The 8391-nt window shown below is 43.8% G+C and overlaps 1 pseudogene; it reads right to left on the reverse strand.

Annotated features, from left to right (window-relative positions):
• Positions 1–1943: 1943 nt before the first annotated feature.
• LOC124557563 lies at positions 1944–2061 on the reverse strand (annotated as a pseudogene).
• Between the last annotated feature and the right edge of the window lie 6330 nt (positions 2062–8391).

An 8391-nucleotide genomic window follows, 5' to 3' on the forward strand; every position in this document is an offset into this window, starting at 1 on the left:
GTTAGCAGAGCCTGTTCTGTTCATGGTGCGAATGGAGCGGTCTACTGCCTGTCGAATCTCTGGAACAGTTCTGAAGCGAATGCCACGAAGCCAAAACTGAAATGCCAGTCCAAAGAATGGCGTCATTATAAGTCGCCGCGAAAGTCGAAAGTGCGTCAGAGCCCCAGTATGGTGAAAATTATAGTGATTCTTGTGTACTACTGTGATGGTGTTATCTTAACGCATTACATTCCTCCACGGCAGACCGTCAATGTACAGTATTACTGTTCGTTTTTGGAGCATTACCTGCGACCATCTTTGCGAAAGAAGCGGCGACACTTTCTGCGCAACCCACACATCATTTTGCACGACAATGCGCGGGCGCATAGCTTGCAAGCTGTGGCTGCTCTGTTAGATCGATGGGACTGGGAAGTACTGTACCATCCACTATATTCCGCGGACGTAAGTCCTTGTGACCTTGATTCGATTGCGTGGCATTCGCTTCAGAACTGTTCCACAGGTTCGACAGGCAGCATTCCATGCTCATTTATAGTCTTGACGTATGTTGTGATGAAACGGGGCCAGAGTTGTTACATAAAGTTGTAAATATGGTGCTTCTAAGAGTGAACAAACTAAAGTGTAAACATCACATGTTACTTAGTTGAGTCGATGATGAGAATCTGGAGGACAGAGGAGCGATAACATTCATTTACTGTGTTTATACAATTCCTACCAGTTCCCCCTTTTCGAGTGACTGATCTCATGAATGACTGAATGTGTGACTGCTTTCACTTTAAAAATTTCACAGATAAACTAGGTTTTTAGTATAGGGGATGAGTTGTGCCAACTTAACCTGGAAGGAAAGTTTACCAGAGAGTTTTGGTCATTTACGGAATCAGAGCAGTCTTTCGGTGCATCAAAACCCAAGGTTTGTCTCACTGGTCTACCACTAACTCTCCTTCCCTACCCCTTCTAGGGGAGAGGTAGGGAACGGTCACTCAGTGTTGCGTTACTCAGTTGCCGGCTTCATACGTATCTGGTCACGCTTCCTTTAGCGATGCAGTAGAGTTGTGGAGTCAGATATAGGAATGAGCAATTTTAATTCGTAATAAAGACAAGGTCATTTTATTGACAAGTGATCTGACAGGTAATTAACCATTGTAGAAATATATGGTAACAAATGCAGACAAAGGAAACACACATCACAGTGAAGAGCACTCAAAAAGTCGCATGAGTACACAGCATACCTCCTCTTGCGGCAACGCAGGTATGTGTTCTCACATGCAAACGATCATAAAGGTGCCGAATGGCAGCCTGCGATAGACTACCCTAAGCACCTGGCACCTTTTGTTGTAATTTGGCAATGACTTTCGCAAGCCGTGGAGAACAAGTAAGGTCCTGTTAAATCATGTCCGATGTGTATTCAGTTAGCGAGAGCTGTGGTACACCATGAAGAGCACAGAGCGTCACAACACCCGTATGTGTATGTGCATTGTCATGATGAAGAAGCACATTACTTTCCTGTCGAAGAATTGGCAGTAGCCTGTGCATTGTAGTGGGCACTGGGTACTTTACCCTGCATGAACACCAAATTTGACAAAGAGCTGTAACTGAAGGACTCCAATGCCATGAAGCCTGGGATGGGACCTGTGTATTGTGGGCGAATGCATTATCGAATAAACTCATCAGGTCAACGCCATAAATGTGTATGTTCGTCCCTGACATATAGAGAGAACCTAAAACTAAACCAACTAAACTCCTCCCGAACAGGCCATGAAAGACCAACGGTACCGACCGGCCACCGTGTCATCCTGAGCCCATAGGCGTCCTTCGATGCGGATATGGAGGGGCATGTAGTCAGCACACCGCTCTCCCGGCCGTATGTCAGTTTCCGAGTCCGGAGCGGCAACTGCTCAATAAAGTAGCTCCTCAGTTTCTCTCACAAGGGATGAGTGCATCCCGCTTGCCAACAGCACTCGGCAGACTGGATGGTCACCCAACCAAGTGCTAGCCCAGCCCAACAGCGCTTAACTTCGGTGATCCGACGGGAACCGTTGTTACCACTCCGGCAAGGCCGTTGGCCATAGAGAGAACCTACTTTCATCAATGAAGAAAACAGAACGCCACTTCACTCTCTAGTTAACTCTTTTGTGACACCACAGAAGCCATGTTTGGCAGTGTCATGGTGTCAATGGTAGCCAGGCCAAAGGCACACACGATCTTAATCATGCTGCAAACAGACAGTTTCCAATGGACTCTGATGGCACAGCGAATGCAACATGTTCCCACATTTCGTCCCTGGGTGATGTCCGGTTTGCCAACGCTGCTCGCACGATGGGTCGATCTTGACGTGTGTCTGCACTACGTGAACGTCCAGAATCTCGTCTACAAGTGTGGGAATGTTCCGCAGACCACTGTTGAAAGCAGCCGTACATTACCGATACATTGTGTCAAACACGTGCAGCAGTCCGTCTATACTTTCATCCAGTTCCCCGCAGGCTCAGAATGTGGCTCCTTTCTCAGGGCTTAGGCTGTTCAGCAGTAGTATATACTAGTCGGTGGGGGATCACTGTACTCTAGTATGAATGTTGCAAACACTCCTCATCCCTGAACTCAGCACAGTTACATCCTGCAGAATGTCGTGTGACTAGGGCCTCCCGTCCGGTAGACCGTTCGCCGGGTGCAAGTCTTTCTATTTGACGCCACTTCGGCGACTTGCGCGTCGACGGGGACGAAATGATGATGATTAGGACAACACACCAACCAGTCCCTGAACGGAGAAACTCTCCGACCCAGACGGGAACCGAACCCGGGCCCTTAGGATTGATATTCTGTCGCGCTGACCACTCAGCTACCGGGGGCGGACAGCCTGCAGAATCCAAGCCCATGCCTGTTACAAATTAATCACTAACACTACTGCTCCACAGTATGTACGTATTAAATCCTGGTACCACTGAATACAGTCCTTGGAGGGTTTCTGAGATTTTTTCGGCAGTGTATTTCTTACAGATCTGCTATCATATTTATTGTGATATATGATTCTCTTATGATATTTTTCACCTATTTGCGCATGCGGATAGTTAGTGACTCAATTCAGTAGGCATTTTTCTTTATGAATTGCTGTTTCGTATGCTTGTATCACGACGTTGTTATACTTTGATTAATTGTGTGCCCTTTAATTTTAACGCACTTTCTTTCGCAAGTCGTGTGATATTTATTCCGCTGAATTTATCGTATTTTAAAAAGATTAGAAAGTCAAACCTTTGTCCGTTAGACCACGACGTGTTGCTAGTCTGGAACTGAGTGTCCCATTAAACATTCCAGTGTTACATGCAAGCTTTTTCAGTGGTTATTCCTTGCTTGGTCGCGGTAACCCCTTTTGTATGCTAAATGAGCTGATGAATTGCACATTCAGAAGGCGGACAAGTGGGAACTACAACACGGGTCCATTAACGGTTTGCTGTTACTTAATACAGTTAGTATCCTTACAGTAGGTGAATTTCTGACTTCGATTTCTAAAATTTAACATTTTTTGCAACCACCTTCTCATATTCGATAGTCTCCTATGCCCTCTTTGCTTCTTCTGTAAATACTTCAGTAGCTATTGATTTTAGAGGTAAATGCTGGCTGTTTTCCCATGATGCGCTTAAAAGATTAAATATACACTGTTCTGCAAAACTTAAAGACGAGATGAATACAGTAACGTAACATATTCACCAGCTGCGACATAGTCGCGAATATGAACATTGATCCGATTCTGTCAAATGCTTTTGTTCCAGTCTTTGATCATAATACCCATTCCTTTGACGATGATCGGTTTCAGGCAATAACGAACACCTTCAGATCTGTTCTACACCATGTCCTAATGTGATAGAACAGATCTGAAGATGGTCATTACTGGCTGAAACCAGTCATCGCCAAAGGAATGGGTATTGTGATCAAAAACAGGAATAAAAAACATTTGACGTAACATATCAACTACTCTGTGGAAATGAATGCAAGCGCGTGAGTATGTTGCCAGAGATCTCCCAGTCGCGCACAGAAAGTTGGACTACACGTGGTTTTGATGTCAGCATGACCACAGCACCAAATGGACTGGCCCCACAACACAAGGCAGTAGAAGCAACGGTTAAAGACAGTATGTGTTAATCATACGAACAGTTACGGTGCACTGTGGTAGCGTTCTTCGTTACGAAATGACCCAGAGACAATATCTGGATGACTTTATACTGGGACTAATCATCGGGAAACTGGAAAAAGAAGGAACTGTGAAAATTCTAGCCCGGTAGTTTGGTATTGCTCACAGCACCGTTTCTCGTGCATGAGGAGCACTCCTAATCACAGGCACAGCCGCTCGGCGAAGAGGAGGTGGTCGACTACGGGCAACTACAGCAGCAGGTGGCCACTATATTGTGTAACAGGCAAGATAGAGACGCACGTAAAACAGCGGGTACAACAGCAGACGGATTTAAGAGGACTGCGAGGCACGCAATCTCAGACTCCACAGTAGCACAAAGACACAATTCCGGCAGCCGGTAGGTTGTTTTTCATTGACACGAGCACATCGCCGACACCGTTTTCGTGGTGCCAAGCGCATAGGGACTAGATCAACGATGAGTGACGTCGTGTGTTCTTCTCAAATGAGAGTAAATTCAACCTGTGTTGTGATTCGGTACGTACCCTCATATGGCGAGAGGTGGAAACGCTCATAATGAGCCCAGGAACATTCCCGATCATGATCGTTTTGATGGTCCTGGTGTTATGGTGTGGGTAGGCATAATGTTGCATGGGCGCATAGAACACAAAATCCTTGAACACAGTACGCTCACTGGTCAATGCCTTGACACAGTATTTGTTCACCATGCTCGACATTTCAGGGATGCATTCGGCCCTGACGTCATTTTTATGGACGACAGCCCACGACCGCATCGAACAGAATATGTGGAAGAGCTCTTGGAACGAGAGAGTATTCGGCGAATGCACTGGCCTGCCAGTTTCTCTGATTTGAATCCCATTGAGCACGTGTGGTATGCATTGTGAACACGTATTTCAGCATGTCCATATGAACCAAAGACTATGCTGTAATTGTTAACGGCGCTGGTGGAGGAATGGGAAGCCCAACCACGTGAACTTCCTACCAAACTTGTGGCCGGCATGGGAGTACGCTGAAGACCATGCACTGCTGTCCGGGGTAATTACAGACCTTATTCAGTTGCCTTCTGTACTATACTATAGCATTTATCTCTATGTACGCTGCAAGTTTTATGGAACGTTGTGACTTGACAGTGACACATCATACGAAAGTTACTTTCGTCCTTAAGTTCTGCACGTCAGTGTATGTAAGCTTTACGTTATTCCAGTCTTATCCTCCACGTCCTAGGGCTGTCCCGAACATAGGCTGGACCCGTTTATATTTGAGCCAATGATTCCATTGTATCTCTAGTTTACACCCATTAATGGACACCATACTAAAGTTGTTTTCACCAGAGAGGACCGAAGAGAGGAACGTGTCCCTACATAGAGCGTGAGTGCTTTGTATGGTAAATGCTGTTTTTAAATATGTGTGCCTGCGTTAAATCCACTTTCATTTTAAACATGTTGTTATTTTTATCATAAATGAACGCCTTTTTCTTTTTATTCTGTGATCTGTTACTGATCCCCATCCGCTTCCGTACGTTATGCCAGAATCACCAACGAGAGATGAAGATGTGTGTCCTGTGACGGTACAAACCCCCGTTACTAGATGAACAGGTGTAGTATGCAAGGATTGCTTTGTGGAGAGCGAGCGTAGGACATGGTACGCGATTCGCGGAAGTGCGTGGCGCGCCCGCGCGAGATTTGCAACGGTCGGTCGGATGTCTCCACGTGGCCCACAGCTTGGGTCATTGTTTGGTTTTTCACGCATTACGCGAAAACTATGTAACTTACGGTGAAGAGCGATGCGGCAGTGGATTGTGGTCAGCAATACTCACCTTCTGAAAGATCTATCTTTATTTCAAGTCACGAGACGCAAAAGTTATAGTAACCTCAAAATCGGTTAATATCATGAATACTGAAAGATTAATAGAAATAGTAAGTAACAACTTACAGGGATGAGCAAGCACTCATTAAAAACGTCTCGTCGTAGCGGATTGAGTGCCGTAGTCATACGTCAAATTCATAAACAATTAAGCCCGTAAAGAGCAATATACAAAGTTTGAGAGGAAATTGTTTATAAAATTCAATAGAAAATTCATGACGTAAAGAACGGCACTATATAATATTTTGGGTGGGATCACACGTATTTTAAACTGGTTAAGTTATACTTTCCACTTAACTTGCAATAGTTTTCATTGTTTGCAAATTATTATTAACATTTATCGCCCATAATTAATTAATTATTATAGATATGAAGATTTTGAGCAGTGCAATGTGTAGATCGCTATAGATTACGTCGAAAAACGGCGCTATATGCAGTTCTATGTTAAAACTTTGCAGCACAGATGTTAACAAACAAATTTGCGCTAAGTGGCGAAATTTTGCAAAAACTAAAACATAATTTACGGGCGATACAATAATCCTAGAAATTAATGTAAACTAGTAAAGAAGATGTACTTTTTAGTGCGGTTCTGATGGTGTAATTATTTCTGTCGAGGGATGTGTATATCAAAATTTGTAACTTTAGCTGGTGATATTGGTACTTGCATAACCAGGGGGTTGGCGTCCGAGCCTATATAAGGGAGTGGCCATCTTGTCCAGGTTCAGTCGTTGGTCAGTCGATTTGGAGGGTGGGTGGCGAGCAAGCCCCACTTGAGAGTGGCCCATGTGGCCGTTTGAGAATTCTTTTTCGCGCCGATTTATTTCGACCAAGAGTATTGTTTAATAGTGCAAGTGTGCAAGCATGTATTTGGTGAACTGGAAGTGCTACGATTTTTTGTGTGAGTACGATTTACTAGGTATACATCGTCGTAATCAAACATGTGGCGAACTGTGATTTCGCGCCAAAACTGTTAGAACAAAGAGGACAGTGGGACTTGTGGTTCTGTTCGAACTATTTGAATAATTTTCGTTTACAGCAGCGTACATTACTGCTATGGGGGCTCGGAGTCAAATTATTATTAAAGTGAAACTGTAAACCGTCTCACCAGTGCTAATTTCATTGTGTGAAAGAAAAGAACAACGCCAATAAATATTGATTGAAATGTGTCGTGAAAAACTGATTTTAGTAAAATAATCGCCTAATTTTTGTTCCCTAGCATAAACTGTACGTATGTCTGAGTCAATAATTAATTCAAAAACTATAACAAATGCGTGGGTATGGAAGTGTACTAATGCACGAAGTGTGGAAATCATTCCCTGAGACTTACGCGAGAGCCAAAATTTGCAATAACATTTTTTAATCGACATTTGTGTATGCACATTCGTGCGAACTCTGCAACCGCAGTTCTTCTTATTATTTACCGCCCCGCCGCAGTCCCGAAAATACAATGAAATCAATATAAGAATGTTTATCGAAGTTAACCTCAAGCCTAAATCTGCGACACAGTTTTACCTTCATGTTTGTCTCAATTACTCCAATTTATTCGTTACGCTGGCCATTATTATTAACACTTCTTACTGCCCATGTTTCATATTGTGTTCTAATAATCGAAAAAGCAAGCCTGATAGTTATTGAACGTGACGTGAATAGAGTGAAGTTGTCGTGTGTAATAAAATAGTTAATGACCGTAATTTCATTTCATGAATATCAGCATTAGAAAACAAAACCATTTTTAATTCTGGTTTCCGTGCTTAAGAGTGATGCATCAAGCAAGCACACACATTCAATGTGTTGGACGAGCTCGGACGTCAGCTCTGTCCCAGTGCTAGTAACCGGGAAAACAAAGACTAGTTACAACAGTTCCCGGCGAGCTCGCTTTAGGAGAGAATCAGGGTTTTATAACAGCCTTCCCAACCGTATCAGTATGTGCACCCAGACCAGAGGGGATGCAACGTCATACTGGTAAGTGGGCTCATATTGACAAGTTCATTGTGAATTTGACTCGATTTTGCAATCTCTGAAATAACGTAACTTATAAACCAATGAAGTTTCATTTAGTTTCCTCCTGCCTTTCTGCGTGCTTCTCTTTTTGCATGCAGTGTACTTCGAAGCTCTGCACTTTTGTTTTCATCCAGCTCTCGGTCCTCAGTATAATTTGAGCGCGGTAGCTTTCCTGGAGGGCGGTAAATTAGGAGAGTTTGTTACGATTGCTTTGGCAGTTTACTGTTAAAACCTTGGAATTCGAAGTGTCTTTCCTTGAAAGTTATTTGATTTCATTCTCTGCACTGTCTGCAGGCGAGGCTTCTCACAGGCCCTCAAACTATTCCCTAGCCTAAAAAAAATCCACACTGCTCTCCACAATTACTCTGCTCCAAAGTAACTGCTTCCTCTGT

The sequence above is a fragment of the Schistocerca americana genome, chromosome X, assembly GCF_021461395.2.
Source record: "Schistocerca americana isolate TAMUIC-IGC-003095 chromosome X, iqSchAmer2.1, whole genome shotgun sequence".
In the NCBI taxonomy this organism is placed as follows: domain Eukaryota; kingdom Metazoa; phylum Arthropoda; class Insecta; order Orthoptera; family Acrididae; genus Schistocerca; species Schistocerca americana.